The sequence below is a fragment of the Trachurus japonicus genome, chromosome 16 (assembly GCF_045865225.1).
Source record: "Trachurus japonicus isolate A0001 chromosome 16, Traja_1.0".
NCBI classification, from domain to species: Eukaryota; Metazoa; Chordata; class Actinopteri; order Carangiformes; family Carangidae; genus Trachurus; species Trachurus japonicus.
This window is the reverse complement of record NC_140922.1, coordinates 26,842,865-26,866,419: the sequence shown is the minus strand read 5'-3', so window position 1 is coordinate 26,866,419 and position 23,555 is coordinate 26,842,865. Positions and strand designations below refer to the sequence as shown.

General features: G+C 42.6%; 1 protein-coding gene and 1 long non-coding RNA gene across 3 annotated transcripts in view; one reads left to right on the top strand and one right to left on the bottom strand.

The window, feature by feature from the left end:
* Positions 1–23,555, top strand: part of atp6v1c1a (ATPase H+ transporting V1 subunit C1a) — a 423,473-nt gene that overhangs the window by 157,111 nt on the left and 242,807 nt on the right. The window lies entirely within an intron of this gene.
* LOC146972536 (uncharacterized) overlaps positions 1–23,555 on the bottom strand; it is a 34,184-nt gene that overhangs the window by 10,323 nt on the left and 306 nt on the right. Inside the window, exons 1-2 of one of the 2 annotated variants that reach the window (XR_015037944.1) lie at positions 12,093–12,149; positions 3,340–3,448 (exon numbers count right to left, since the gene is read on the bottom strand). This is a non-coding gene — a long non-coding RNA (uncharacterized LOC146972536). Of the gene's footprint in view, positions 1–3,339; positions 3,449–12,092; positions 12,150–23,555 lie in introns of those variants that run through there. The other variant, XR_015037943.1, reaches the window with a different exon arrangement.

Sequence of the window (23,555 nt, the reverse complement as noted above, 5' to 3'; positions counted from 1 at the left end):
TATGATAATAATTTCTGTCTACAGTGGTTTCACCACTATTAAATTAACCTTTGTGATGCAAAACGGCTCAGAGCAGTAGAATTTGGAAGTGTTTATTTCCTCGCAGCCCTTGCTTACGTTTTATGTCCAAAGAATGCTGTTGTGCAGGCTGCTATTGCAAAACTTTCAGAGCCCCTCATGAGCTTTAATCTTGTCATAATCTAGCTCTACCTTAAGAAAGTGCTCCACAGCTGCCAGACAGACATATGCTGGGGATGGAGGACGAGAAGCTTAGAGTTTTCAGGCTGTGCAGTTAATTCCCATCATGAGTGGTTGTTATGTTTCCAACAGAAATTTGTGGTTTGGGTGCTTGTTGCTTACTGAGGACATTTTACTTTTCCCACACTGGCGTATCTTCACTGCACTCATCTTGTTCCACTCATATCTCCACAGTGATTGGCCAGTGGTCTGCTGAGGGGGGTCAGAGAGCAGCGCTCAACTCCCTGTGGGTGGGTGGTCAGTGGGGAGCTCATTGTAGGCGATGAACCGTGCTGCGCCTGAGGGCAGGAGATCTGCAGTCCAGTGGCTGAACAAGTTGAGGACACAAACAAAATATGCAAATGCCAAAAAACCAGAGAACAGCACACACAGAGATGCACTAAAGCGTCGCGCAGCAGTCAAAGCTTGGTTTGCTCACAGAGGCCTAGAGGTGTGTAATCCTTCAGGCCCCAACACTGGCGGGCGTCCACCCTGCTGAAGTGTCCTTGAGAGAGACAGTGAATCACTACCATTCCCAGGAGCAGCACTGCTCTGGGTCCGATCCTGACCTGTCACCTCCCTGCGGGGGAGGCCAGGTGATAAGGGATTTTCTCCTTGGGGACCAGTAAAAATGTCAAATTATTATTTTTAGAGACAAAAAAATAATGAGAGAAGAAACGACAGCGCAGAACAATCAATCTCCATCAGCTCCGCTTTTCACCGGATTAAAGTGCTCCGTATCCTCTGAAGGCTTTCCAACCAGAGTTGATGATCGGTGCGTGGAGGTCCGTCCCCTTGTTTAGAACTGTACAGCTGCAAACAGGCCAATTTCTGCTGGTGCCGGCTGGGTGGTCTGTGGTCTATAGAGCATAAACGCCCCATTACTTACCTGACGGCATTGTTTTACTTTTTGGACCCTTCGCCATTTTTGCTAAGCGCTTGATGATTTAAAGAGATCCATAAAAACTATAGGACCGTGACCCTCAAGAACCTGTATTGGCTGGGACCGAGCTGGATCGAGACATTGGGAACAAGGTGGAACTATAGGGAGGGCGTTAGGGTTTCAATTTAGTAGGGCTGGAATTTATAAACTTCATATTTATATAGATTACAATAAAAACCATTTCATACCTCAAGTTTAACATATGTAACACAGAAATTATTTGAAAAAAAAGAGCAAGGGGTGAGAGGGAGCTTGATTTTTTTTGGTTTGATTCACAGCCAACGAATCTGCAAAGTTCATCATGCGTTTCTCCATCAAGGCTGAGAGGGAAGAGAGGAGGACTGGATAAAACCGTGTAATGGTGATGCGTTTTACAGGGTCATCCTAGTTCTTGTCCAAGCTCCACTGACCTATTTGGAGGTCTTCATCTCACACCGAAACACTGACGATCCCGTCTGATCTCCTTCCCTGTCCTTTGTGAGATGTCATGTCTCTGCTCACTTTTTAGCTAACAAGAGATGTCATCCAAAAGTTTGAGCAATGGCAGTTATATGTTTTCTGGACACAACTGTAAAGAACTAAAAGGGAGCCCCAGTATTAATGTATCCCAAGGTGTGTTTTTTATGTCTTTGAGTCTTTGGTGGAGAGGAAAGGCAACTGAAACAGCCGTGTTTTCTTAGGGTTTTTTTTTTTTTTTCATTGAAACCGGCTCATATGATCTTTCAGGAGGGTGGATGAGAGTGCTGCTGTATTAACCATAAGTCAACAAACACCACGGCTCTATAAAACCTTTGGTTGGAAAAAAAACAAACTTCTGTGCCAGCGCTTGACCTTCAATAGAAGATGACGGTTTTTTAAAATCTCTTTAACCCTTGAAATAATGCGTTATGTATAAATTTTGTGTTTGTGTCTTACGTGTCAAGTGGTCAGTGACGACGACGTGACCGACAGCTTTTATAAGCTCGGTTATCCTTGAAGAATGCGACAATGAGCATGAGCAATCACATCCCCATCAGGGAAACCAGCATGGGAAAAAACTGTCTCACAAAGATACCATGAATAGGTTGAAGTGATAAACAAATGACGGTGATGGAGTTTAAATGTGGCCCTTCTTCATGTGGTCTGGGCAGTTGTACTTGGGGCTTACTGTTCTCTTATATCCATATGCAATCACTGAAACACTCTCAGCATGAGCTTTTTTTTATTAGATCACATAAAGTAAACAGTCCCAGTGAGTGTTTTTGATAAATGCAATTTGCTGCTATGCTCCTTTCCAGGCTGCATCTTGTGTTCAGCCTGTTGTAAGTTAATTTGCCAGATCAACTGAAAAAACAGAGAAATCTAATGGAAAACACTACCCTGGCATCCACACTGCATACCGGTGGTTGTCTTAAGAATGGGAGCCCTTTAATGTGGTGATTGCATGGTTTCAGTTTGAAACTTAGTTTCCGTAAAAAGAATGCGCTTTTCCGTTGTGTTTTTTTTTTCTTATTTTATCCCCATTTCCTTTTATTTGTTGCATTCATTATCAGCTTTGAGTTTTTTTCTTTCCCAGGGCACTTACACAAAATCATCACTTATGTGAAATGAACTTTTCCTCATCCTACCTTTTTTTTTTGTTTTACCACATTTTGATTGTTTCTTTTCAAACCTTGGACACGGGTGAAAGTGGTAACTCTAGTGGCTGCAGCTGGTTTCATTGCATAGTCAGACGTAATTCCTTTTTCTTTTCTTTTTTCTACATGGATCCATCTGTGGATGCATGTGCATGCACTGTGTGTATGTGTGTGTGTGTGCCTTCATTGGGAAAGGGCTGCGAAGGTACCAGACCTTCCATAAATCCAACAAACGTCCATGAAAAGAGGGAGGGGGAGCTTTGGGATTCTGGGCAAATGTAAGCAGTCCTGGAAAAATCAAAGCACCTGTGGCACCTGAGGGAGGTGTACTCCCAGCCATAGTTTTCATTTATGGTTAGCCACGGCTGGTTAGGAACTGGGCTTGACACTGTTGCAGCAGCAGCAGCAGCAGCAGCAGCGTGCTTCCTCTGTGTTCCTTCCCCACTGTGCTGCGGGCACTTGCAAACTGCCGGCTCGCTCCTACAGCGAGATGTTATGTTTTCTTTCAGAAACTCGTTCTTTATGCCCTGAACTGCTTCTCACCTTTTTAGGAAGTTTCAATTGTCTCATTCCAGAGCACACCAGAGGGCCGTGATGGCTGCAGTTTTGGCCGCTGGTTTCCTGTAGGCCTCCATTCCTGGCAGAGCAACATCTACAGAGGAAAAAACACATCGAGAAGTCAGCCAAAAAAAAAAAAAAAAAAGGTTTACAAGCCCTCAGGCTGAGCTGGTCTGATATAAGAGCATCATAAAGAACGGGGAAGTTGTATTGACTCAGTGTACAGTCGATTTACAGAACAAACCTGCTATGTCTCACTCACACTGAGTTAACCACCACTGTCTTTTATAATATAACCATAAAGCATCATTATAGCAAACCTCTGAATCGGCTGGATATCAGAGTTTGTACTGCGCAACACGAAATGTTCATGTTCTGACATCCACACTAACACACACACAGGCTAACGCACACGTATATCGAAGTACACACCAACAAATGTTACATTTCATCATATTAACCAACGCGCTTCAATCGACATGGACACAGAAAGTAGGCTCTGTTGTTTTCTCTGGAGCAGGTCGAGGACTTGTGGTGCAGGTCTAAATGCGGCTTATTGTTACTTGAGAGTACGTGCTGGAATATTGGGCGTATCGATTGCCTTTTTGCTGCAGGCCCTCTTGGCCAGGCCGCAAAAAACTTTCACTGCACGCTGCCAGTAGGCCCATTTCTGCTACACTTATTTTTAATACAAGTATTACATGACTTTGCTCTCTCAAGGTTTCAGAGGGAAGGAAATAGCAGATTGAATGTAAACAAGATTAGCTTCCCTCTTGCGCAGCGCAGCCAGCTGCTGCTGCCGCTGCCGCTGCTTCCACCACGCTGGGTTGTAAATCTAGCGAGCGGCCCCGGCCCTGTGAGCTGGAAACAGAGATGTCAGACCTCATTCTGTCTTCGTCTGGCTGGAGGTTAGGATGAGCTGGTTGCCCCACGCTGGCAGCATGAATGAATGACAGATTGGCGAGTGTTACGCATTCGGAGACCTGAGAAAAATGTCATATTAAAACTTTTATATGTGCAGCGTTTTCATTTTTCGCTAACATATAATTCTATAATAAGGTTTGTAATTCTTGTGTCATCCCTGTGATGCTCTACCTTGTCCTTCTACTTCTTACAGACAAAAGCCTTGGGTTCCTTCTGCTGCCTCCGCCATTAAAACACTAAATATAGCAGATTTGTTGCTCTTTCAGAATATATTCCACCTGCCAAAATACACAGGCCCTGCTTTCTTAACCTTGTGCAGTGATCTGTGTGTTTGGAGTGGAAATGCAGTGAAAGGAGAAGCCGTGGCGTTCAACATGGCTGGGGCTGGCTTAAAGGCAACGTAATGACACCGTCTGCTTGTGTTTTTGGAAGCTGTGAAACCACAGCAGGGAGCTCTCGCTAGAACTGCCTCATTGTACCTCCACGCAATCACTCACATCACACAGATACTGATATTGATTGCTGCTGGAAACGCTGCTTTTCCTTCATCCTGAGCTGTACTTACATAAGCAGCAGCAGCTCGCACCGGGTCCTCATGCTCATGCTCCTGTCTCTCCCCTCGGCCTGTGATGGAAGCTTCTGGCTTCGCTCAACCGAAGGAGAATTACAGCGAAAATATTTTCCTTTAGAAAGTTAACATCAATAACATGGAAGTGGTATAGCTCATTGAGCTCGTTCCCATTCACCCTCATTTTTCTTTACAACACCCCTGTACGTAATCCAATTTTTTTTTTTTTTTTTTTTTACAAAGTGAATCATGAAGTCATCGCTTCATCAAGAGCGGTAATGGTTTGTTTAATATTTTGATTTGCTGATATTTTGGGTGAGTAAATGAATTCTTATTAGATACACCTCCGGGTGCCATTTCAAATTCAAAATCAAAACGCACGCTGCACACTTTTACGCATGTTTCTGCTGAACAATGTGTCTTGAAGCAGATGTGGTAATCAGCCACATTTTCCTGTTGTAAGAGCTGCTTTTGTTCCTTTACAAGATACTCGAGCAGAACTGAGTAATATAGTACATGACTCTAAGCAGAAATCAAACAACATCTCTTGCTTGGAGTGCAATCAAATGAAAACGTCGAACAGAATCTGCTTGATATTTTTAAGAAATGACTGCGTTTGCTCCTTTCCAGATGCAACAACTTGTTCTGAGAAACTGTAATCAGCTATCAGATTGTTTGTGCTCCGTGTCTTCACAGCATGCGAGCAGACCCTGGTGGGATTCATCAGCGTAAGAATGCAACTGACTTCACAAGGCCTCTCTGAAATGAACACTTCATCTTTTGCTTCAACACTTTAATCTTACACATACAAATAATGTCATCGTGGCATCTGTTGTTGATTCCCTGCCTACCGGCCCCTTATGTTGCTCATATTAGGAACGTCGCGTCGGGGCAGACTACGCAGGAATGCAAACATATTTCTTCACACTGAATTGTGCTGAATTATCATATTATCCTGCTGAATTCATATGAATCATCACACATCCCTTTTTCTGCCTCTGTGAGTTTGTTTCCCCCTCGACGTGTGAATGATCTGCTTGGTTATTTTTTGCCTCCTGTGTGTTTGTGTAGTCTGGACAGGGCCGATCTGTCCATGTCCTCTGAGATCATATTCTTCATTAAAGCGAACAATATATAATATTCTCATGCTGATTCTCCATACTGTAAATCTGGTATGTTATTCTTAACTCTGTACACACCCTGCTCTTTTTCTCTATACTTCAGCTTTCCTCCATTGTTTGGGTCATTTTTCTTCTTCTGCTTCTCCGACTGGAGGATTCAAAGACAGATGGTGTTGTGTGCTGTACAGATTGTTAAACCCACAGAGAGAGACAGGAAATTGTAATTTGTGATATAAAAATAAAAATTTTAAATGATTTGGCTTCGCTTGAGCACAGAGAAACCTCAGCTGAGCTATTTCAGCCACATGCCTTTAAAGATAGCTGCGCCGGTTTCTTGATTGTTTGCACCCGACTGAAACGTCTTTATCTCTTGGATGGACTTTATATAGATATTTCAGACACACAGACTCTTGTCTTTAAAAAATGAACAGTAACCCAGGGTGAATCCCTGATTTTTTCTTTTTCATCTGGAGCCACCGGCAGGAACAACGTTTTCAATTACAAAAAGATTTGATGATATTTTTGATCTTCTAAATAATCTTCTAGTGGTTCCATGAAAGTTGAATATTTGTGGCTTTCGGTTAATTTGATGGCTTGTCCTGAAATTCGGTTCAGACATGTTCTGCCTGTAAACTAGCTCTATCGATTTGGTTCACGTAGCCTTGTGATGCCGCAGCCTTTTACTGTGGTCGTGTGTTTACGGCTGCGCTGGGTTACACAGTTTGAGTGCACACCTTGAACACATGAACTCCCGTAACTGTTTTCGGCCTTTAAACACATGTTGTTATGTTCTACTGTAACAACCGCACGCACAATACAATACATGCAATACGTTGGACGTCGCGAGAACATGTAGGACACGTTTAAAATGCGTTTCACACTCACAAACAATGATATGTGATCAAGTGCCACTGACGACCGACGAGAGCGAGCTGCTTTTCATTGTGACCAGCTGACTTCAATGATCAGTTTCTCTTCTTTCCTCCTCTCTAATCAGTGAAATCAGCTGATAAAGCCTTTGGTCGGGTTGAAATCCCGCATGACAACCTCTTTGCACATGTTTGCTTTTCCTGCGCTGCAGTTATGTAAAATGGCTGTTTGCAACAAAAATGTTCTTTCTCGAGGGAACATTGATTGCGATTGTTATTGATCACAGGGGCATTGTGACGTCTGTTTAACCAGTTTCTGCAGCCGAGGCCCGACATGAAAAACTCTGGACTGACAAGTATGAAAATGGCTTTAATCTGTACCTACCGTATGGTGGGTTTTTAATTTACATGAAAATGTTGTATTTGTAACTTAACACCCGCATGAACACAAACAAAATCAAAGGAAGCATCAAGCATCGCTCCGAGATGTATTAGAAAGCCTGATTAAAGCCTGTAATAAAATTACTCATATTGTAAATGGAGACACGGAGCAGTGGCAGTACCCAGCAGCCCCCTCATACCCCCCACCCCCACCGCCCCTTCTCCTCCCAGCGTCTGACTGGAGGCAGTCCAGTCACCCTCCTTCATTTCATTTCCCAGGCTCTGAATCTGGGTGTCCCGCCGGGAATTCAAGTAGCACATCGGGTCGGCCACTCAATACCCCCTGTTTAAAGGGATTCATTGCAGACTAATTGGGATAACATGGCTGGAAATGTTGACCTTGGTATTTCTAAACAAGGTTTCAATTAACTTGTAATAAGGCCAAGCAGCCAGGCCCTAGACGGATCCTCCACCAGCAGGAGGAAATGCGAAACATGCCCCAGTTGATGGTTGGCTTTTCTTAACTTTGATTAATCACTCGGAGAGTAAGCAAGTGGGACTGGTAAAATAATTAGGAGGAAAAACACCCCGCTCTCGCCGCGGTAGCATTTTAGAGTGAAGCTTGAGTTACTGGTAGGATATGTCAGAGTGTGTTCTGTTCCTCTTTTAAAACCAAATAAAGCACATTTTTCTGCATGCAACAAAAAGATTTAAATAAATCTAATGAAAATATGATACCTCCGTATACCTCTGAGCTTTGTTAAACAGCCTAATTAGCCAGCGAGACTTTGGTTTTTTTCATTCCTCTTATTTTGCATAAAGAAATGATGTCCATTTGAACTGACAAAAAGAATTTGTCTTTTTATTTGTCTTTTTTTTTGCCTTTGATATTTTTCTCCCACTGAGATGAACCTGATTCAAGCCACAGTTATGTCTCTTTGAATATCAGAATATAATGTTTCCCCTTTTCTCTGTGTAACACAATCAGAGAAAATACAGCTGGTGCCCTCTGTTGTCCAAGGTGCGACTGTAATGGAGTTCAGTCCGCAGAGAGCTGCAGAACTGTTTGATCTGTTTTTAATAATGACGTGTCCCTAACAATCTGCCATTAATTTCTTAAACAAAAGCCTCCTTAAACCACATGCTAAACTGGCTCTGACTTACAGAACTGATACTTTAAGGAAGTTTATTATTTCACATTATATTGTGTACAGGCTCTCAGATCTCAGTGCCAGTAGGTCCAGCAGGTCTACAAAACGGGGCTTGCCAGAGTTTTAGATTTGGTACAGGAACTGAACTGAGCCACCTGATGAGAGACAGAATGGAGCTCTGGCTAAAGATGGGTCCTTCTTCCCGCCGTGCTGAGTCAGCACTTCTGCTCTGCCGCTCTGCGGGTCATTCGGAGCCACAGGACACTCGCTGACCTGCGTTGAATTATCGTTAATTCGAGAGGCGGGTGAACGGGCGGCGCGCATATCTGTGGGCAGCTCGGGTGACAGGAAGACACGAGGACGACGGGATGAAGAGATGAACTCGGCAGATTAAACCGAAACTCAATGAAAGCGGACAGTGAAATCTCCTTCCCTTTAATGTTGCTGCAGTATCATCAGGTTGACAGTTTTGTGTGTTTGGCTTCCTCTTCTTCGTCTTCTCTGCCTTCCTCCTCCTCAACTTCCTCCCTAATTCTTTCTTTCCCGCTATTTCGAATGATCATGAGTCCAAAGAATGTCTTTCTGCAAGTGTTTAGCACACTGGTCTTTGAAGCACGGTCCAAGTGGCTGCTTTGTCTGTGCTTTATTGTTCTAAATGCTAGCTGTATTAAATCACCTCCCAGTCCCCGGCCTGTGTGCTTCATCTTCTCCAAAACAACATCTACATTCTCCAGGAGGAAGTCCTGTTCTGCACTGCTGCGGCCGTCGAGGGACTTGGCATATTTACATGAGTTTTAATGCAATTCTAATAGCACCGTGACACTTTAAATACTGATTTTTGTTGCTTTTGGAGCCGTTTCTCTCGGCATATATCATCACACTGGAGACAGGAGCTGACTGAAGGAGAGTGGGTTGCTTCTTTGTCACTTCCAATAACTGGTAACATACTTTCTCCTTCTTTTTCTCCTGTTTAATCTAAGCCTGAACACATGTTGCCAAGTGGGAGATGATGGAAAAGAGCTGGAGATGACTTGATGCAAACTAAACTGACAGAAAGAAACTCGAACTTTACATAAGAACAACCTAGGGAGAAATGTAAATGAGAATTGATTCAGATCCAACGCACAAAACAAAACCATGTTTCAGGGAACTCACAACAATCGAGTCCACGAGAAACACACACACTCACACACATCCGTACCTCTGTTTAACGGCGCAATTAACCTTGCATTCATAAGCACGGTAGCTCCTGTATTTTTTTCTATTCCCTAACATTTGCATTTGATTGTTTTTACACACAAGACTGAAATGAAATGATGGAAGGACTACAGAGGACGTGCAGTGAAGTGGGCAGAGGAAACACACCTTTCTTTTACAGCTGGGGCATAAACAGTAGTTTATGGTTGGAGTTTTACTGTCATATTGCATAAGCAGCCCCCCCTCATAACTTCTTTAGAAACGAGGTTAAGCTCTGGCTGAGTTAGATGCTTTCATGAAATGTTTGGATCTCCTACACATAAATGAATCAGAAGTTGAGTCAAGTTCCTTGGAGGCATTGATCAACAAGGATTAGTTCACTACATACTCCCTCAATCATTTGATTTTTTTCCCCACCTCAACTATTTTTCATAAGATACAAGTAGAGAAAAAAAAAAGAATCCACCGCACTTTCCCTCATTCTTTTCATTTTTCTTGTACAACTTTTTTACCGGAATAGAAGAATAGAAGAAAAAAAAGTCTCCCTGATTGAACTAAAGTGCAGATTTTTACAATCCTCTCTCCACACTTTGTTCATTATGGATGGAAAACAAGAAAAGCCGGCATCTCCCACCATTATCTTGTCTTTAAAAAAAAGAGAGCGAGCTCTACTCCAGCTGCCAGCGAGCTGAGGAAAGATGAGCTGCTCTTATCAGCTCCCTGTGAGTGCAGCCTTCACCTCTGCCTTAGACAGGCTGGTATCTGCCTTTTGTCAAATAGCTACCCTAATTTTATGGCTTTACCACCCTTTGTGTGCGTCTCCTTACCTGTGATAGCGTTCAAAGGTGCATCCACCCAAAGATAACAGTTTACAGTAGTTAATTGGTGATTAAACGAGTAGATGTCCTTGTAAAACGTCGCTACCTGTGTTGTGTTGTTATAGAAAAAAAAAAGTTTTTAAAAGATGTTAAGAATTTCATTGGGTTTTAAAGTGAACATTTGTTTGTTTTAAGGGCCGTTTATAGGCTTGTTGGCAATAATACAAAGACCTGTAACCTGCACAGCGTCAGTAAAGCTGAGGATATTACTGTATTACCGCAAGTGAATTCTCTTTAGGGAAATGAGCCTTTTGGACTTTGATGGATTAAGTACTGTAGATACTTATCTGAACGAAAAGACAGTGGATGGTTAGTTTAGATTAGATTAGCACAAACAGTTAAAGGGATACTTCACCCAAAATCAATAATTCACCAATTTTCTACTCACCGTCATCCCTAGGAAGGGTTTGGAGAACTTTCAGAGTTATCAAAATGCTGAGAATGGATTTTCATATAATGGCGGCGGATAAAGCTCACTTTTGAATCGTCCAAAACACACACTATGAAATTTATTTGATTTCTGTTTTTAGCCTTGTTGTAGTAGTAGCTTCCAGTGGCTCTGTTGATTTGCTGCGAGATGTTCTTCCGTGTTTACATCAAACATCCAATGGTTTACAACGACGAACGAACATCTTGCAGCAAATCTCACGGATGCAACATCAACAGAGCCACTGGGAGCTACTACTACAATGAGGCTTAAAACAGAGATCAAATTAATTTTTTCCAAACAACTTTTTCATGTGGCGGCTTCAGGACACTTGGGTCAGTACAGACGAGCAGTATGAAGGTATTTGGATGTTTCATAGTCTGTGTTTTGGACGATTCAAAAGTGAGCACTATCCGCCGCCATTATATGAAAATTCATTGCCAGCCGGACCCCCCTGGAACTCCTAAAGCGTTTTGATGACTCCGAAAGTTCTCCAAACCCTTCCTTGGCATGATGGTAAGTAGAAAATTGGTGAATTATTGATTTTGGGTTAAGTATCCCTTTAAAACAGAGGGGAAACAGCTAGCCTGGCTCTGTCCTGCAGCAGCAAAAATCTGCCCACCATCCTGTGTAACACTCAGTAGCACGTTATAGCTCGTTTATTTAATCATCACTTTGCCCTTTTATGTGGAATTACATGCAGAGACTCAATGAAGCTACTGCTCTCAGCCAAGTACGGCACAAAACCCTCTGTAAAACACTGAGCTATTGTTTTTTTTTTGTTTTTTTTTTCAGTTTTTCATTGATTAAACAAATGTGATATAAGATGTTGGGCAGAAGTTATCACTATTGGATCGAGCCATGTCCAAGATTTTTCCTTGTAAAGCTAATCAGCTGTTGACTGTGGCTTAATATCTAATTCCCAGAAAGAGAGTTATAAGTCTGAAAGTACAGAGGAAATTACCAAAAGAAAATAAACTACCCCTTTTAACCTCTTTCTCTGATGTAAAGTGTACTTTTCCCGATCACATAGACTTCTTTCCTACTTTCTCCAAAGTGGTCGACAGTATCATGACACCAGGTCTCTCTCCTGCTGTCATTTTCAGAAGCAGTTCGATTTTTTAACATGTCTGCCAATGTGAGATTTGCAGCCACCCCGGCCTCAGCCAGAGCTCTAAACCCATGTAATTACATTTTAAGCAGCATTGGCTGGTTGAAATACCTCGAGTAATTAGTTTTGTTTTTCCACTCTTCCTATAATCTTCTCCCTTTTGTGTGTGAGGGTTTGGACCATGAGCTGGAGAGGGAAACAGAACAAGTTGGTAGGTAATGTGGAATGAATTAAAAACAATCTGACGTAGCTGGATGTAAGAATAGAGAGAAGAGAGCCCTTCCGTCCCTGTTCATTCACCCACCCACACACACACACACACTCACACAGGCCACCTGAAATGTGTTTTGGTGGTTGTTTCCTTTGATTAAGAGTGTTATGGGAGTGCTCTACAAATATAAAAGCTGTCCAGACGGTTTTATGGTGTTTATTTGTGGTACCACCTGTGTTTCCATACAGACGAAGGAGCCTGAGCTCGTGATCTCGATGAGGAACATAGGGGTGTAAAGAAAGTACAGTCTGTGCTGTGCTGTGCTGTGCTGTGCAGTGCTGTGCTGTGCTGTGCTGCAGTGTGCTGCGAGTTCAAGCGGCCAGCCGAGAGCCAAGAACATGCCTACGAAGTGCACCTTAATCTGTTCCTGCTTCGAGGAGATGAGCAAATCCTCAGTTTGGCCTGACTTTTAATTTGCTAGAAATCCCCCGGGGTGCAGTTGCTGTCACCGGGCCCTTCAGAGGGTCCCTGCAAGAGAGCAGCCCCCGTTACCCCACCACCACCACCACCACCACCACCACCCTGCCTGGATTCCTTCTTGCCTGTTCCTCACTCCTCATCTCTCCCTCTCTCTCTCTCTCTCTCTCTCTCTCTCTCTCCCCTCTCTGTCAAATATTTATAGCTGATGGCAGATAAGATTATTTCAGTGTTGGACCTCTCAGTGCCAGCTGCTGCAGACCTTTGCTCACAATAAAGCCTTAAGATGCGTTCCAGGCAAAGGGAAGATTGTTTTATTTGGAGCTCATCCTAGGCCTCTATTGATAGGAGGGGTTATAGGTGCAGAAAAAGCAGGACACCATTTACTTTCCTGGCTCCGTGCATCATCACATACGCATACTTTGAAATGTTGAAATGTTTCACACTGCAGGGTTTTTTTGTTCTGTTTTGTTTTTGTTTTGAGGCACAGGCAGGGGAAGCGGCAGCAGGTTTTGTCCCAGAGTTGATGATGTTTTCAGGGTGAATAACACAAAGTCTTCTGTGCTACGTCATGATGAAGTGCTGTCAGCACTCGCCTGTTTGCCAGTTCAGGGGTCTCGCACATTGTAAGCCCCACACACACACACACACACACACGTTACTTTCTTTGTTGCCATATGTGTGATGATTTGCAGATTGATGAAGTACAGGCTGACCACAGTATGTTAAAGACATAATTCATAATTCAACTTTTTTTTTATCCCTATTTGTTATCCAATATTTTTCTATGACTGTAAATATCATTGATATATTTGTTTATTCTGAAGTTCCTTAATACTGGAAATCTTACCACATAGACACTATTTTTTATTTTATTTTATACATGTACATTTGTCAGAATGAATCCGCGTCAGTGTCTCCTTATGTAAGGCATAAATCAGCATGATGAAGTGCCAGGGCTAATCCAGCTGAACACACTACAACCTGTCATAGCTGGACTTAGAGTGGCCTCCTAGCCAGTCAGCTCATGAGTGGAAAATTAATCTTGTTTAATAAAATAGAACGCCATCTGGGCTTTGCAGTCAAAATTGTTACAATATGTGAAATAGTCATCCCAAAAAAGTTTTATTAACCTCAAGCAACCCCGGAATTTCTGTGGCTGCATGAGCAGTTTTGGAAGCGCACACACACACACGCTGCGGCAGATGCACAGAAAAGAAAATGACAGTGGTATTTTATCAAGATGTCTTTCAGCTGTGTGCAAACGCAATAAAACTTGGAGCATTAAAAAAAAAAAAAGAAAAAGAAAAAAGGCCTGTGCATCTTCCGAGAGTACAGCACAGTCAGCAGAGAAGCTCCTAATCATATCTTTTAATTTTATCACTCATCCTTCTTGAATTGTCCTCAGCCAGAGTTCATTCAGATAATAAGTGTATGGATCTGCAAAGTTAAGAAGCAATATGAGGCAATACTCGGGGTGTTGTGTTGTCAGTCTTATCAGTGCTGCCAAATGAGACGGCACATGGATGTATACACAAAAGGGTTCAAGACAGAGTTCACTTTGTTTCAACAACAATAGAAAACGCCAGTGCGTAAGACTTTGTCCCCCCATGTTCTCAATCTCTTCTGATGAGTATCAGTCGTTCATGTTGACATGTTTAGAGAGGAAACAGCACCAGTGGTGCCCTCTAATGGTGACTGCTCCTAAAAACAAATAAACATGCAGCAGTGTGAGGTGTTATCAGAGCTACTGTCTATTTATTTCTTGGAATGACTTTGAACCTCTTTTTTTCACCCTGGCTTCCTGATTAAATGTCTCTTGCACTCTTGTCTACATCTTGAAAATGAAATCTTTATCTGTTTCCCTTCAGTCTATTGCTTTATCAGTGTCATTAGATTAGCCTTATAAAAGAAGGGTTGTAATATTCCCAGAAGCACCTGCAACATTCCATTGCTACTCAGACAGACTTAATGTTTTACATAATGCCATTAAATAAAATGTTATCACAATTTTACAATCATTTTATCACTATTGCATTATTGATTTGCTGTTTCAAGGATGAGACTATATAAAAATATTTCTGTTTGTCATGTTTTATTTAATCATTTTTGAGCCATTTCATGAGGTCATTCTTGCACTATGAATCAGAATTTATTTTATCAAGACAAATGAAGCTGCTTTCCTTGGTAAAAAGCTTCTTTTCTTTTTTTTTGATTGATTAGAAAAATGATTGTCTATTACAACAAGAATTTATGTTGATTTTGTAAAAAGGCTTGTGACAGATCCTATTTTAGAAAAAAGGAAGAAAAATCTGCTATTATCTCTGTCCAAAAGTCATAAGAACATAAAAACCTGCACTTTGGTAGAAAACACACATCTTTTCAGGTATTGTACTGTGTCAATAGGGACATAAATGTATGTCTCCTTCCTGCCTGAGAACTGCTATGTGTGTATGTGTGTGTGTGTGTGCGTACTTTTATGTTGGTGGAGTTTATAACATCCAAACAGCTTCTCTTCCAGACTGGAGCCATCCGTTTACCTTCACTGTCTGCTGTCTGTTGACTCTACCTATACTTTTCCACTCTCGATGAAGCGTTTATGTCCAAGTGTGTGTTTGTATGTGTGCATCTGCTTGTCTGCCTGCACATTGCACATGTATGTATTTGATGTTACTTTTACCACTCTATATGAGTAAGAAATGTAGATAGATAGATATGTAAATTTCTTTCCTTAAACAACTGAACCATGATCTCATAAGCGCGCGGTGGCGTGATGGCGGTCATTACGACCTTTCAAAGAACACCGCAGCAGAGCAGGGTAGCAGCAGCGCCTCGTTGTGAGCAGATGCCTGTGATAAGATAATGATAAGGCTGGTATCTAGCCTGCACATCAACGTGTTGACCACGGCATATCGTAGTCACCATCTAGTACCGGGCCCCCCACCCCTCACCCACCCGCCGAGGCCCAACGCTGATGACAGACGAGCTAACAGGTCTATTAGAGCAATGAGGCCTGCAGGCAAAGTGAGTGGTAGACAAAGAGGGTTCAGAATATAAAAAGCACCTGTTTAACTACTCTGCCATGTCGCTGTATAGCTGTATAATATTGATTGCGATGCGATAAGGACAGGTTGTTGTGTCAATAAACAGTCGCTCCCTAATCCTTTGCGTGCTAATGACTGTTGTACTAACGCAGGGTTTTTCCTTTTCCAATATGGACGCGCCGCACCCAAGCCTTCATTTATTATCCCAAAAGTCAATCTTTTTATATAAACTTATACTTTGAAAAAGAGTCTTCTGCCACTTTGTTGACCTTGTGGCTCTGTGTAAATATCGACCGCTGCTTTCTGTCGTATGTTCTTCTTATCCCGCTCTCGTTTCTGCCTGTGCCATCAGCGACACTCGCATCGACTGCCCAGTGCAAAGGTAAAGTTTATTGGTGCCATTCTCCATCTTATGGAAGTCACAGTGTGCTGCATAATGACAGCATTACTTATGATTTTTTTTTTTTAATCAATTCCAGGATCCTGATAGCTGGCTACCATCCGTGTTTGGAAATCTCTTATTATCTTTTGAGATAAGGAGATGAGTCCTGTGGGTGGGGGTCAAAGGGTATTCGAAGCAAAGCTCTGATCACTGTCACTCCATTGTCCACTGTCTTATCAGGTGTAAAAAACTGTCCAAATCGTACGACATGACAAGAATGATATATTTATTTCCTACAAGACGATTTGACGATTGATGATTTCCAACTTTTTATTCTATGCTAGCATGTTAGATATGTGACATTTGTCCTGTGATCTATCTTAATGTGAGACATGTCCCTTGATTTCCTGGCAATAAAATCCATGTGGTCTTTTTATATTAAGTCTCCAACATTATATAACAGCTGTGCTGGGTTGACTCAGACGCAGTGAGTAAATTTGAGCTAAATGTTAATGTCAGCAACACGCTCACAATGGCAACACTAGATGTTTATAATCATTTACCGTTCAACATAAAAGCAGCCCCAGCCTGGGAGCATTTTTAATCACTTTTAAAAACATACACCTTCTTGTTGGCTTTGCTTTGCTTAGTATAGCTTTTATTTGTATTTAACTTTATTTTCGTGATTGTTTTTATTGTCTTTTATGTCATTTATTGTTGATCTATTGGTAGTTTATGTTGTTTTCTTACTGTGCTGGCACTTGATTATATTTATGTTGTGCAGTACCTTGGGCAACTGAGGTTTTTAAATGTGCTTTATAAATAAAATTTGAGTTGGAGAATCATGATCATGTCTTTCAATTAAGTTTAGTGTGTGAACATGCTCACGATTTCTAATGACCACAGGATATGGAGTACAACTGAGGCTGAGGCAGATGTCATTAGTTGTGCAGATATTTGGTCATAAAACAAAGTGGGACACATCCAGAATTTGGCCCTAATGGTGATGAGTGCAGGGCAGAAGCTCAAAAAAAGTAAACCTCATCCTGATGCAAGAATTAAAAATGAGTTTTTTAGTTGAACATCATCCGCTGGGTATAAAAGTCCATGGAAATGCATTAAATAGTTTTTGAGATATTTCCAAAGTGGTGGATTGAAAAAGCAAGGCTTTGCCATCCCCCATGCATTAAACATATTTCCATTAAAAACAAAATTAAATTTAACTGTCATGGACAATAAAAGCTCCACTCGCAAGTGTAAACACTTTCTGGTTATGACTGAAAACCAACATATAGGAAATTATATCCTTTGTGACACAGCCCTAAATCAGTATTTGAAACACAACCAAAAACCTCATTCATTCACAAACACATGTGGAAAATACTGTGATTTTTTTTTTATGTTAGGGCAGAATTCATTTTAATATTTTCATGTTGCCATGACATCTTAAGGAACCCACTTCTCCTCGAGCAATCATTCAGCGTCCTACAGTTTTATTAATAGCCACAATTTTACTTTTTTGCTGGGTGAAGCTTGAGCCCACTCAGCTAACAACCTCCGCTGCTCAGTTGTCACACAGTGTCAGTTCACCCTGAGCCTTCATTGAGCCTCTGTTTGTGTTCTGGCTAGACATCGTCTATAATGAGCGCTGATTAGTTAACTTGTTTAAATGCCTCTGCTATTTTCAGTCCCCGCTGCTCAGCCATCCGTCCATGCGGGCCGGGCCCCGCCGCCTCCATCCACATGGGTGACATTCTTCAGAGGTGTCTGAGCCAGAGTTAGAGTTAGAGGCTACTATACTGCGCCAAATGAAGCAGTCACGGAGTTCAAGATCAGCATGTAACATAAATTATACATCGCAAATGATGACACAGCAGTCACAGTTTCTTCTCAATTACAAATGCTTTGGTCTTTGATGTGTTTTATCGTCTGAAATGAGCAATTCATCCAATTAAATGCTGATTTTGAATCGTCTTCTGTGTGTCTCTCCTCGTCCTTTCCATGCTCTTCCTACTCTGCAGACTACAGACGTGAGGAAGGTGATGCTGCGGTTTCTACAGCCAGTCGCTCTCTGCAGCCTATAACCCTCCTGAGCCACCTACACCAGCTGGACCTCACCCTCCGTCTGTTTTTCTTTCCACTGGGGAGGTGAGTAAATGTTAGAAGGGCAGGGAGGAGGAGGAGGAGGAGGAGGAGGAGGAGGAGGGCCTGTCTTGGCCTCTTCAGTCTGGGTCTGTTATGCTGAGTGGTGTTTATTTGTCAATGTTCACCCCGTCTTCCCCCCCCACTCCACCCAGCGGAACCAAAAATGTTAGCGACAGAGTACGGCAGGCGGCTGGAGATTCAGTCTCAGGTCCTTGAGATGAAAATCTATTTTTGAAACCAGTCGACTGCTGTTCACCCAGAACTTGAGAAACGGGTCATGTGCGGGTTATGACCCTGCAGCAGACTTTTTTTTCAAACACAGCTCCAGCCCTTTCTGTAGGCAGGGTGTGTATTGTAATACAGCATGGTCAAGTTGTTTCCATATCCACTGACTCACAGGAGCTCTGGATTCGATGACTCCAAAGTTTGCAGCATCACAAGTAGCAGAGAACCTTATCTGCTTTGTTTCTCTGAGGTCTAGCTGCAGTGTTTTTCTTGTCTTTTGAGCAGGGCAAGTTTCTGAACTCCAACTGTGTGTGTGTGTCTGTTTGTATATTTATGTGTGTGCGCGCTCTTCCTTGACTGCTTGCTCTGCTCTAAGCGCTGTAGCCTTGGTGTTTGTGTGCAGAATAAATAGGTTTTTATCTGATGGATGGAGGTACATGTTGGCTAGTGCAGCGAGGTGGAGGGGTAGAAGAGGGGGGAGGGAGGGAGGGAGGGCAGAGGGGGGCAGGCTTTAAGCGGGCCAAAGATAAAGACTCAGAAGTGATGGGCTCTCTGTGATGCCCTTTTGTGGGAGGAAATTTAATGGAAGTGGCTACATTGGTAGCAGATGGAGCAGTTTCCTGGATCTCAGTCATGGTAGAAATACTAGACCATGCCCCACACGCACACAAACACTTCAACATGCACACACGTCCACTCCCCGCCCCCTTTAAAAAATTTGTTCACCAGATTTACAGTATGATAGAAAAACGTGGGGATCGAAGTGTTTATTTGCTTGGGACCTCAGGCTCCGAGGGTGCTTATTTTTCTGCACTTTTTTTTTCTGTCTTCTCCTTGTCTCCTTGTCTCTCTCTTTTCCACCCATGTGCATATCTGTCGTACCCTCCTGCCCTCTCTGTTTTTCTTCTCTGCAGCCTGTTTTCAGGACTCTGGGGCGTCCACACTGACAACTTTGGGGACTTGTTGAAGAAAGGTTGTGGTGACGAATAAGATCCCTGCTCAGCTTTTGCAGATTAAAATGAATGTGTATGCCCCCGACCATGTGTGTGTGGATGTATAGTGTGTGTGTGTGTGTGTGTGTGTGTGTGTGTGTGTTTTTGGAGGACAGTAAAGACAGAGTAGTAATTTGTCTTCTGGTGAGAGCATGTGTGGGAGGATGTGGATGGGGGCAGGCTGTGTGTGGTTCAGCTGAGGGCTGAGAAGTTGAGTGAGATGACTAATAAATTCATTCACTTTAGCGCCTGCTGATTGCATCGTCAATCACCTTTATTGATGATGTGTTTGGCTGACAAACCCCCCCACCTCCCCCACCTGCATGAGTCCTCGGCTTGTTCCTCTTGCAACAACCTGACATGCTACACCCAACGACGATGACGGTGAACTGGGCTGGTGACGTCTGTCAACTTTTGATGAATTTAGTCACACAACAAAAAACAAAAAGTGATATCCCACCCCCATCTCAATCTGTATTAAAGGGATACTTCACCCAAAATCGATAATTCACCAGTTGTCTACTAATTTTCGGAAACACTTTTGGAGTTCCAGGGGGGGGTCCAGCTGACAACGGATTTTCATATAATGGCAGCGGATAGAGTTCACTTTTGAATCGTCCAAAACACACACTATGAAACATCCAAATACCTCCATACTGCTCGTCTGTACTGACCCCAAGGGTCCAGAAGCCGCCACATGGAAAAGTTGTTTGGGAAAAAATAATTTGATCTCTGTTTTTAGTCTTGTTGTAGCAGTAGCTCCCAGTGGCTGCGCGAGATTTGCTGCGAGATGTTCTTCCGTGTTTACATCATACATCCAATGGTTTACAACGACGAACCAACATCTCGCAGCAAATCTCACGGATGCGCACAAATATCAACAGAGCCACTGGGAGCTACTGCTACAACAAGACTAAAAACAGAGATCAAATTATTTTTTCCCGAACAACTTTTTCATGTGGCGGCTTCAGGACACTTGGGTCAGTATGGACGAGCAGTATGGAGGTATCTGGATGTTTCATAGTGTGTGTTTTGGACGATTCAAAAGTGAGCACAATCCGCCGCCATTACATGAAAATCCGTTGCCAGCCGGACCCCCCCTGGAACTCCTAAAGTGTTTTGATGACTCTGAAAGTTCTCCAAACCCTTCCTTGGCATGACGGTGAGTAGATGATTGGTGAAATATCAAGTTTGGGTGAAGTATCCCTTTATTTCCTAGGTTTCAGGTTTAGGGCCGACATGCTGCACAGTTCATACCCTGCTCTAATGCACAGAGCTGAAAATAAAGTCAGTGTTGTCGTTGGAAAAATGTTTTTTTTTTTCTATTTAATGAAATCACATGCAAATTTGCTGCGCTAAAGGCAACAACCATGGGGTTTGTGTAAGTCACGGTGGTGATAAGTACAGTACAGTACAGTTTCCCCCCCTGCTGTAAGGCCGATACCAAAGTCCATATAATATACTGTAGCTAACGTCTCTGTTTACAGTATACGGGGAACAGCCTCGCCAACAGAATCAAGCTCTGGATACTGTTCACTGATGAGGATGATTACGCTGGAGAAATTAATTGTGTTGTTTTTGATTAATACGCAATAATGTGAACGAACTCAAACAAAGAGTAAGAGGAGAAGCTGATGTGCGCTGACAGTTTGTGTGGTTGTTTTGTTGATATTAGGAATTCTTTGCCCTGATGTGGAATGTGATTTCCACCATGTTCAGCACAGAAACGCAGTTTAGCCCCCAGTTGATTTGGGGCTAATTAAGCCAGACTCCTGAATGTTTTGATGTAAGTCAGTGATTAGAGGGCTTTGAGGGGTTTTTTTAAATTTTTTTTTTTTTTTTTTTAAATGAAAGCCAAACAGTTGCGCCCCTGTTCCCTCTGTAGTCATGTGTTGAGTTATAAGGGTTTGGGCTGAGGTGCATTCTTAAATAAATGGTACAACTATTGATTATCCTGTGCTACACGGCATTACATTTCTGTCAGACTGAGTTTACTTTTTTCTTTGTGTGAATGATACAAGATCCTCTGGTGCACACGATCGGGGGGGAAAAAAATTAAACCGCATTTTTGGGGATGAAACGGCTGAAAACCACCTGCCGCGCGTGAGGAAAAAAACTTCCATGAATGGTCAAAACACGGCAGTAAAAGGCACGTCTGGTGTTGTGATATATAGTACACACTTAGGGCAATTTCTTATCACATTTTTAAGGTGGGCCTCCATTTTATTGACTCCTGCTTTCAGGCATTTGACCCACAGCCATCAGCACTTCTCTCCCTCTTCTTATCTCTCTTTCTCCCTCCTGCTCCCTCGTTCTCCCTCACTCCCTTAACCTCTTATTCACTTCTTTTATTTCCTTTTTACTACACCCCCTCTTTCTCTCATGCCTTATACTTCATCACTGTTGGGAATGCCAAACGTGTAACCCTGTTGATGACCTCTGGGGGGGGGGGTCATAAATTTAGCAATGAAGGATAGTAGGAGCGACGCAGATAGAGAAATGAAAAGATGGTAGCTGGGTGATCAATCAAATCTCTGCTCTTGTAAACACTTCAAACTGCTAATACCAGTATAAAGAGTTCATTGAGAAATCTGAAAAGGTGAAGAGTTCATTTAAATCAAAGCTCTTTTCATGTGTTTTCCTGCAAATCGCAATGTTTGCAACTTAACATTTTGCTGCGATCCTGTGTAGGATGTCACGATTACTTGTTTTCACAATTACTAATCGTGGTATTAAACTCCACAATTAATTAATCGTAAAGAAATACTGTCACTTTCCAAAAAAGATGATGTCAGAACCATATCGGCAGATGTGTGCCAAAATAAATAAATGCACAGATACTGTAACCTAACATTGAACTGGTAGGAATTTAAATGTTAGCGTGTCATTTGTAATTAAAAAAAACAAAAACCGATTAAAATAAACTTATAATTTGGTATAGATGATAATTAATGACTTGAATATTTCAAACACCTCCCCTGGGGGATTAATAATTGGTCCTATATTAATAGATACTTGAAACATTTTGCGTAAATAATTAGTAATGTAATCATATTTTGACTCTATTTGATTTTATAGTGTTGCTCATAGTGTGAAATTAATTAATGCAAAAATAATCGTGATTATTTCTCTGACAATAATCGTACCAAGAACATCTATAATCGTGACATCCCTAGCTGGAAGTATTTTAAAGGGCACCTTCAAATCTTACATCCTCTCCTTGTTGGTGTCCTCTGCACTGATCCAGTGGGATCAAACGCACCAAATAACATTGTAATTGATCTGTCTGCCCGTTGTGTATTTGCGAATGCTGGTTAATCTTTAGAGACGGTGTAAGAGTCTGAAAATGCAGACGTACGTAACACAGTGGCTGAAAACCGCTCCGCACCACAGCCCAACCTTTCCAACCCTTATACATCACACAACCCTGCGCGTTCCCTGTTTGCTCCCAGATAATGCTATCGGAGCTGATAACTGCCCCTGACCCCCTCCTTCCTCCTTCCTCCTTCCTCCTCCTCCTCTTTGCTTCGACCCCCCAGCCTGGCATCCCCTACTACATGCTGCTGGGCCACTGGTCTTTCGAACATTAGCTGGGATTTAGTGGGGCGCAGGAAAGAGAGATGCCTTCACCTCCCCTCATCTGATCCCCCCTCCCCACCCCCCGACCCCCCAACCCTCCCCATCTTCCCATGTCTGTCTGAGCTGGCCAGACTGCAGCACAGATACAGCACTGCATTAAAGCCCATCGCCACCACACCCCGACTCAATCAGTCACTGTCGGCCAGAGAGAATCCCCAGGACTCCCTTCATTTTCCCCCCTCCCCTCCCTTCCCCGCTCTCGCTTGTTTTGATAGCTGCTGATGTCATTCCACACATTTTTTCACAAATTAGGGGAGAGGGGGGGAGCTGAAATTATGGGGGGGGGGGCATGTTGTGCCAGCCTGACAGGAGCTTAATCTCTAATATCAAAGTTTGGCTGTTAGCTTGAGTATTATGGGATACAGTGGCCTCTGTCCGAACCCATCCGCCTCCCCCGGCTGGTATTTGAAGTGACAGAAAGTTGAGTTGGGACTGTTGGGCTTGTTACAAATCACCAAA